Source organism: Physeter macrocephalus, chromosome 5 (assembly GCF_002837175.3).
Source record: "Physeter macrocephalus isolate SW-GA chromosome 5, ASM283717v5, whole genome shotgun sequence".
NCBI classification, from domain to species: Eukaryota; Metazoa; Chordata; class Mammalia; order Artiodactyla; family Physeteridae; genus Physeter; species Physeter macrocephalus.
In genome coordinates, this window is record NC_041218.1 from 70,948,493 (window position 1) to 70,957,494 (window position 9,002).

A 9,002-nucleotide genomic window follows, 5' to 3' on the forward strand; every position below is an offset into this window, starting at 1 on the left:
CATCAGCAGGCGGACTCTCAACCACTGCGCCACCAGGGAAGCCCTCCTTCATTTGTAATCTAGCTTTGCCATTACAAGTGTCACATATACAACTGTGCTAACAGATACAGTCATCTAGAATGCATAGCTAGAAAGGAAATACTATACTCCAGGGAATGCCTTAAAAAAATTAGGAGGGCTACGCATTAGTTGTTCTTTGTTTTCTACTTTGGATTACATCAAACTGACCCAAACTCCTATTTATTACTAGTCCATTAAAACAAAAGCAAAGTTTAGACAGAGAACATTAATCAATTCATATTTCAATAAGCACAAAGACTACATAGGCCAATAAATCATGCAACCAGCTGTGTCTTTTTTTTTTTTTTACAAGCATTGGTAAATAATCAGTTCGACTGAAATTAATTGCATCTTTTCTTCCCCCAATCCCTCATACACATAGCAGTGTGAAAGTATCTGGAGACAAAGAATAAACTGAGATTCAGTCATAAATAAGATAACCAATTTGTCATACAGACCAAGTAGTACATGGTGAGATCATTGAGTTCTTATGTATATAGCCAAAGCAAAACGGAGTGCTAAGAAATTAGATCACAAATTTTTCCAAGGGACATAGGTAGTTTTTCAATGTGTAAAAATTCATCCATATATGAGGACTTTTTTTCCTTTTGTGGTATCACCATCATAATGATTTTATTTACCCAATTACTTAAACTTTCATCAAATAATTTAGTCAAATGATTTCTGATTGTAACACTTTGTTGGAAATGTGGTTTTCTAGGATTAGCTATGTGAAATAAGTCATCTCATGACCTGAGGCTTCTACTTCATCCACTACCTACACCAACTTGGTAAAAATGCATGCCCAGAAACTTCCTAAAAGATGAAGTATCTTTCCTCTTTAGAAAGTAGCACATGAGAGTTGATTCAGCATGCTTTTATGTTAAGTATTCAAAACTATACCTTACAGTGTTAACTACAGTCACCGTGTTTTATATTAGATCCTCAGACTTTATTTACCTTATAGCCGAAAGTTTATACCCTTTTACCAACCTCTTCCCATTTCCCCTACACTTCAGCCCTTGGCTACCCCTTTTCAACTCTCTCTGTATGTGTTTTTTTTTCTTTTTTAAACATCCCCATATATGTGATATCTTGCAGTATTTGTCTTTCTCTGTGTGGCTATTTCACTTAGCATAATACCAAAAGGTCCATCCGTTTTGTCACAAATAGCATGATTTCCTTCTTTCTCATGGCTGAATAATATTTCATTATATATATATTATATATATTAATATATAATATATATTATATATATTATTATATATTATTATATATTATATAATATTAATATATTATATATTATAATAATATTATATATTATATATATTAATATATATATATATACCACATCTTCTTTATCCATTCATCCATTGACTGACATTTAGATTGTTTCCCTATCTTGGCTATTGTGAATAATGCTGCAATAAGCATGGGGGTGCAGATATCTCTTTGATATCCTGTTTTTATTTTCTTTGGATATATGAAGTATGAGGATCTAATGTAAAATATGGTGACTACAGTTGATAACACTACATTGTTTAATTGAAATTTGCTAAAGGAGTGGTGGAACTTTAATGTTTTCACCAAAAGAAAAACAAACAAAAAAAGGTAAATATGTGAGGTGATGGATGTGTTAACTAGATGGAGGGAATCCTTTCACAGTGTGTATGTATATCATATCATCACGATGTACACTTTAAATACACTTTACAATTTTATATGTCAACTGTATCTCAATAAAACTGAAATAAAAAAATAAACTACTTTGCAGCTGATTTTTCTTCTTCTTCTGGGGACATAACGAGGACTAATTCTGTCACATCTCACACAGCTGTTTACTTTGGTCAGCCCTAAATCTGAGTCTTCCAAGTCATCTATTAACTCTAGGAGTGCTGAGAAGCAACACAGCCTGGTAGTTAGGAACGCAGATCTAAAATCAGGCTGCATGCTCTAGAGCTCGCGAGCCACAGCTACTGAAGCCCGAGCGCCTAGAGCCCGTGCTCCATGACAAGAGAAGCCACTACAATGAGAAGCGCACGCACCTCAATGAAGAGCAGCCCCCGCTTGCCGCAACTAGAGAAAGTCCGCGCGCAGCAACGAAGACCAAAACTAAATAAACTAAACTAAAGGCCAAACTAAAGGCCAAAACTAAATAAAATAAATAAATTTATTTAAAAAATTATACTAAGTGAAAGAAGCCAGACACAAAAGGTTGCATATTGTATGATCCTGTTTATATTAATTGTCCAGAATATGCAAATCCATAGAGTTCGAAAATAGATTAATGGTTGCCGAGGGATATGGGGAGTTACTGCTTAATGAGTATGGGGTTTCTTTTTGGTATGATGGAAATATTCCAGTACTAGATAGTGCTGATAGTTGCATGACTTTGTGAATATACTAAAAACCACTGAATTGTAAGCTTTATGTATACATTTTATGGTATGTGAATTATATCTCAATTTTAACAGTAAAAAAAAATTAATCAAATCAAATCAAGTAAAATCAGGCTGCAAACTTACTGTGACTTTGGCCAAATCCTTTAAATTTCCAGTGCGTTAGGCTCCTCATCTGCCAAAGGGGGAGATACCACCTACCTCACCTGTTAGAAGGGTTAAATGATAATATTGGTTAAGCATTTAAACAATGGTTAGCACACAGCAGCCTCAAACAAAGAAATATAGTATATCCCTTAATCTGACCAAATGCTGCCCTCCCTTCCAAATCTTTTTCCTAGGCCCAGAATAGGTAGGGCCAGCTTCACGGGTATGCTACCTGTGCAGTCACACAGGACCCCACACTTAGAAGGGCCCACATTTGACATAATGTTTTGTTGCCATCTTGAAATACGTAACTATTCTTTTCTTCTTTTTTGTAAATTTATTCACTTATTTATTTTTGGCTGCGTTGGCTCTTTGTTGCTACATGCGGGCTTTCTCTAGTTGCGGCGAGCAGGGGCAGCTCTTCGTTGTGGTGCACGGACTTCTCATTGCGGTGACTTCTCTTGTTGTGGAGCACGGGCTCTAGGCAAGCGGGCTCAGTAGTTGTGGCTCATGGGCTCTAGGGCGCAGGCTCAGTTGTTGTGGTGCATGGGCTTAGTTGCTCTGTGGCATGTGGGATCTTCCCGGACCGGGGCTCGAACCCACGTCCCCTGCATTGACAGGTGGATTCTTAACCACTGCACCACCAGGGAAGTCCCAAAATTCATAATGATTCTTGAACATGATGTCCTGCATGTCCATTTTGCACTGGGCCCTGAAAATTATGTAGCCAATCCTAACAATATACTGTCCTGAGATTTCCTTATCAATTCAATGTCTTCTCTGAGCATTATCTTTAACTTCTTACTTTAAGTCCTGATGATACCATTTTCCTTGTCTGATGCAGAGGTTATCTTTTTTTTTTTTTCTGTTATACCCCATATACCACAGGACCAGAAGGTGAGGGGTTGGCTATGTATCACTCCCTCCCATTTGAAGCTTGCACCATCAGACTAAACCACCCACTACATCTCCTTCTTATTCTCATATTTTGACCCAGCTGGTCCCTCTTGATTCATTCTCTTCATCTCAACTCATGCCATCATTCTTGGTAACTTCAGAATGCATATGTATGAACCATTTACCCTGCCTGTCAGATCCTTCCCTTCCTCACCTTCAATTACCTGTTCCTCCACCCCCTCCCAACCAGTGATGCTGGTTGCATCAGCAGTAACTCACCATCCCTGAAAACTTAAAATCAGTCACTCCCTTCCCTGGCTGCCAACTGCTGTTCTTTCGGCTTGCATTCCCAAGTACTCATTTTGCAAGAATTCCTCAACATCAGTGAAACATCTAACCCACTGACTTCACGTTTCACTCTCTTCCAACTTAATTATGTTTCCTCTTCCCCCTTTAACCTGGCTTTTAGTCCATGTTTCCGAACTAAAATAATTCCCTTTTAATTATTTTACCTTGCTTGCCTCCTTTTTTCTCTAGCATGTTCCCCTGAAAAATCCCAAATATTGGGATTAAATTTTTTTTTTCACACCAGCATCTGAGAAGCTAAATGTAAGTGTAGATAAACAACTAGGAAGAATACAACCACTTTAAATTTATGCTAAAATTTTCATACAGCTATTTAACACTGCCAGGCAATCCTACTGCACTCACATAGTAGTTTCATTTCCCCAAATAAAATCATAAACAGCATTTTTATACTCTCTTCAGTCTTTTCAACTACTGCCCATTTCTCTGCTCCCCTTCATTGCAAGGCTGCTAGGATGATTTTTTTTTTTTTAGTACTTATTAATCCTATTTCCTGCCATTCATTATTCAACTTATGACATTGTAGGTTTTTTCCCATCACTCCCAGAATCTATGCTTTTGTTACAGTCACTTATGACCATCATCTTGCCAAATCTGCTGTTCTGCCCTCTTCTTAATTGACCTTCACCAGCATTCTATGGTTGACATTCTCTCTTCCTACCTCCTCACTGGTGAGCTCTTCTAAGATTCTCTTTCCTCTTAATATTTGCCTGACTCAATCCTGGTGTGTCATTTCTTTGGTTGCTCTTATCCAATTCCATGGTGTAAATACCATCTACATAAGGTGAAAAACTACCCCAGTTTGCCAAGGAATAAGAGGATTCCCAGGTCTTAGAACTTTCAGTACTAAAACAGGGAGAGTCCTGGGCAAACTAGGATGATTGTTCACATTTTACCTATGTGCTAATAACTCCCAAAATTATGCCTCTAGTCCACACCTCTCTGATGAGCTTTATTTCCATTTTGGTGTGTAATATACATTTCAAACTCAAATTTGTCCAAGCCAGAAATCTTGATTTGTGCCTTCAATTTTTTCTTCTCCCATTAGCCCCATCTCCATAGATATCATCATAATGCACCAGTTCTTATGTCAAAAAAAAAAAAGGAGAGAAAAGGAAAGGGGAGGAAAGGAAAGAAGAGAAAAGGGAAGGGGAGGAAACTAGAAATCATCCATGGCTCCTCATGACTCTTCCTTTTCTATCCTCCAGTCCAGTTACCACCACCTGGTCCACACCACCACCATCTCCTACTTGCACCACCACAATAGTCTCCTAACTACTCCCTGTTTAACTCTTGATCCTTTCCAAACCATTCTGCATGATGAAAGCTGGGACAATTCTAGTTTTAAACTAGAAAATTCTTTTGTATGATATATATAAAGAGTGATTTCTCTTTAAAACATTTCAATGGCTTACTACCTCTTTGAGAATAGCAACCAAACATCTCTCCAGGTCTTCTCTATCAACAGTGCTTCTCTATCAACCTGTGGAGAGGATACGTTTGTTTTCGTTTATGCTTTTTTGTTTTTTCTCTATTGCACCATGGACTGACATGCGGTCCTACTGCATATGACTGGAAGCAATCTGCAACATGAGCTGCACCATCCAAGTTCAAACTCACCTGAACTGAGGTGAGTCTGGTGATCAAGGGCTGGAATCTCAGCAATGTCAAGCTGCTATAAAGGTTTTAAAATTTAAGTACTTTTCCTGTTTGCTGACTAGAAGTGGTTCAACTCAAACGTTTATTAGCAGTGGTCTATAAGTCTCTGCCTCCCTGACCTTAATCCACACCACCTATCCATGTGCCCCCCCACACAGCTGGTGCCCTGGCTTCCTTTCTGCCCTTCAAATGAACTGTCAGGCCTGTGGATTCAGCTTAGAATATTCTTTGTCCAGCTCACCACAATAAAGCTTATTGTTATTCTTCAGGTCTCAGCTCAGACACTTTCCTCAGAGACGCTATCCCAAAGGCTCCCTCTCTCAGTTGATGGTCTCTAATTACTCTCTGAATCATAATAGAGTTTATTCCCTTTACAATGCATTCTAGAATGTTAACATATTTTTATTTTTTGTTTTTTAACGTGTTTTAAATTTTGAAATTAATTAGGACTAGTATAATAAGTAAAACCATCCTTTGCTTGCCAATTCTACACTTTCTGAGGAAACCAGAATAAATGGATGTGTACCATCTTTTCAGTACAAATACATACGAACACACACCTTTCTTTGTTTTTCTTAATGGACTCATTCTCTACACATTACTCTGAAATAATTTTTCACCTAAGAATATATTTTAGACATTTCTGAAGTCTATAGACCAAGACTACACTATTTTATGGTTTCTCTTGAAGCAGGTATACATAACTCAGGTCGGTAGTTTTACATAAATGAGATTTTTGGTTATGTTTTTAATTTACAAGGCTTGTTTTTTTGGTTTGTTTGCCTACTTCTCCTCTGTTCCCTTTCTTCACCTTCGTCAATTCACCCTCCCCCATTATGATTCTTGTAAAAACTCTGCCATTTTTTATAGTGTGTGTTGTGTGTTGTTCTAGTTGTTTCTCTGCATCTTGCTTTTCTCACTCAACAACTCACTGTCATAATCACTCCAAGACAAATGACACAGGTCTTACTCACTGTTTGTAATTGCTTTTTAATAGCCCATAGTGTAAATGTATCACAATTTTTTCTCAGTTGAAGGCCATTCACTCTTTCAGACTTTTGCCTCTACGAAAAAGTACAATAAACATCCTCGTATGTATATTTTTATACAGTGGTGCTTTTACTTCTGAAGAATGGGGTTGCTTCTAAGGCTATGGTTATTTAAAATTTTAGAGGCACTGCTAAATTGTTTTCCAAAAAGATGGGAATAATTTCTAATTCCAGTAGCAAAGAATATATAATTTCCTTCAGACCCACCAGCAGTAGGTTTATTGAAATTTTGAAATTTTGTCAGTTGGCGATGGTAAAGTGATACTTCCTTGTTATTTTAAGGACAGGAAATTTGAGTTTACTCTTTTGTGAATTCCCTATTCATATCCTTGATGTATTTTTCCATTGAGTGGTTTGTCTTTTTCTTTACAATTTGTAAGGATTCTTTCTGTATTATAGACATTAAACGCTCATCATCATCTGGGTTGCAACCTTTTATGTTCGTCCCCCAATTCTATCGTTTGTCTGCTGACTTTATTTATGTTAGTGTAGTGGACATTTGTCACTGTTCCAGGATCTACTGAACACTTTTTCTATATGTGGATAATTTTCCACTTATGAGTTCTGTCTCCTAAACCAGGAAGTAGCAACTTGCTTTCCCAGGTTCCCTTGCAGCTAGGGTACTAGAATATGCCCCAGCCCCTTCCTATCAGATTCACCTGCACATAACTCTAAGGTGGAAATGATCAAGGCAAGACAGTGAATGTGGTATTGATGTCCTACAGAGACAGCAGTGCTCTCTTCTCAAAAGCAGTCCCTCACTATAGTTTGGGCATTTTCCTTTCCAAATTGCTTTTCTGAACATACAGTTAAAATGTATGTTGTTTTCAACCAAGAACCTTAACTGATACTGATATCAATGTGTATACAAAAGTTATAATTTTTATGTCAACTATATCTCTTTATTTTATTTTTTCTGGGTTTCTGGTAACGTTAATGAAGTTTCCCCCTAACCCCTATAATGTATAGGTAGCCTTGGTGATTTTCTTCTGTTTTATTTTTAAATTTTAAATCAATAGGGAACAATTAAATGCACATGTATACATATATTTATATTTGTATTTTTGTTTATGTGAATATTTATAAACAATATATACATGTAAATATTATACGGAGAGAGAAATCAGTGCTGTCGAACAAAACATTTTGCAAAGATGGAAACCTTCTATAATCTACACTGCCCAATAAACACTAGCCACACTTTAAAACATGACTAAAGCAGCTGAGAAACATAGTTTTTAAATTTAATTTAAGTTCCATTAAAATGTAAACAACACTTGTGGCTAGTGGCTACAGCATTGAACAGCACATATAGTGAGAGTGGACCCAAGTTAGTTTCCTTCTGGATAAATAGCTAATTGTCATCCCCACTTAATAAATAAGTCATTCTTTTCCCACAGAATAGAAATACTAATGTTCCCATATACGAAATTTTCATATACAGACATTTATTTTCTAGATTCTCTATTTTTTATGGATCCAAATGGCTAATACCATATTGATTTGACTGTAGTGACTTTATAGTCTGATGAATAATGTGTGAAGCGTATTTCGCAGCTTCTGATTCTCCTATAATCAAACTTTTCTTGGCTGCTTAAGACATATATTCTTCCAAGCGAACTTTTATATCATTGTATCCAATTATAAAATCAGCCTTGATGAATTTATTAGTGCCTCAAATTTATAGGAGAATTTTGAAGAATTGACATTTTTACTGTATGTATTCTTCCCATCCAAAATCACACTATGTTTTTCCATAGTTCAAAGATTGTTTTATGTCCTTTAATATTCTATGAGTAAGATTCACAGATTTATTTTTTAACATAGGTCCTGTGTTTTCTTTTTAAAAGTTATCTGTGAGAATATTATGCTGTTTACTATAAACAGATATCTTCCCATTTTCATTGCCATTTGCTTATAGACAATATAGACAAAAGCTCTTGGTCTTAACATATTTATCTTGTTTTTATCTTAAATTCTCTTATCCATTATTTTTCATTGATTCTGATTTTAATTAGAATCTTAGGGTTTCTAGACATATAATATTGTCATTAGGAAAAAAAACCTTCTCTTTTCTAATGTTTCTACTAAATTTTTTTAAAACTTACCATTCCAAAGCAATGGCAGAAGTAGAAATTTACATCTAATTTTTCATATTAATTGCAATGAGAATTTTCTAACTTAATGATAATTAGTTTAATTTGAAGTTGATTAATTTTGTCATATTTTATTCTTATTCATAAAATTAAAAAAAAAATCTTTATTGGAGTATAATTGCTTTACATTGTTGTGTTAGTTGCTGCTGTATAACAAAGTGAATCAGCTATACGTATACATATATCCCCATATCCCCTCCCTCTTGCGTCTCTCTCCCACCCTCCCTATCCCACCCCTCTAGGTGGTCACAAAGCACCGAGCTGACTGA

General features: G+C 36.1%; 1 protein-coding gene across 3 annotated transcripts in view; it reads right to left on the reverse strand.

Moving 5' to 3' along the window:
• Positions 1 to 9,002, reverse strand: part of CRPPA (CDP-L-ribitol pyrophosphorylase A) — a 466,682-nt gene that overhangs the window by 67,077 nt on the left and 390,603 nt on the right. For all 3 annotated transcript variants that reach the window (XM_028490069.2, XM_055085022.1, XM_055085024.1), the window contains one exon: positions 2,586 to 2,665. The gene's annotated coding sequence lies outside the window, so the exon portion shown is untranslated. The remainder of the gene's footprint in view (positions 1 to 2,585; positions 2,666 to 9,002) is intronic.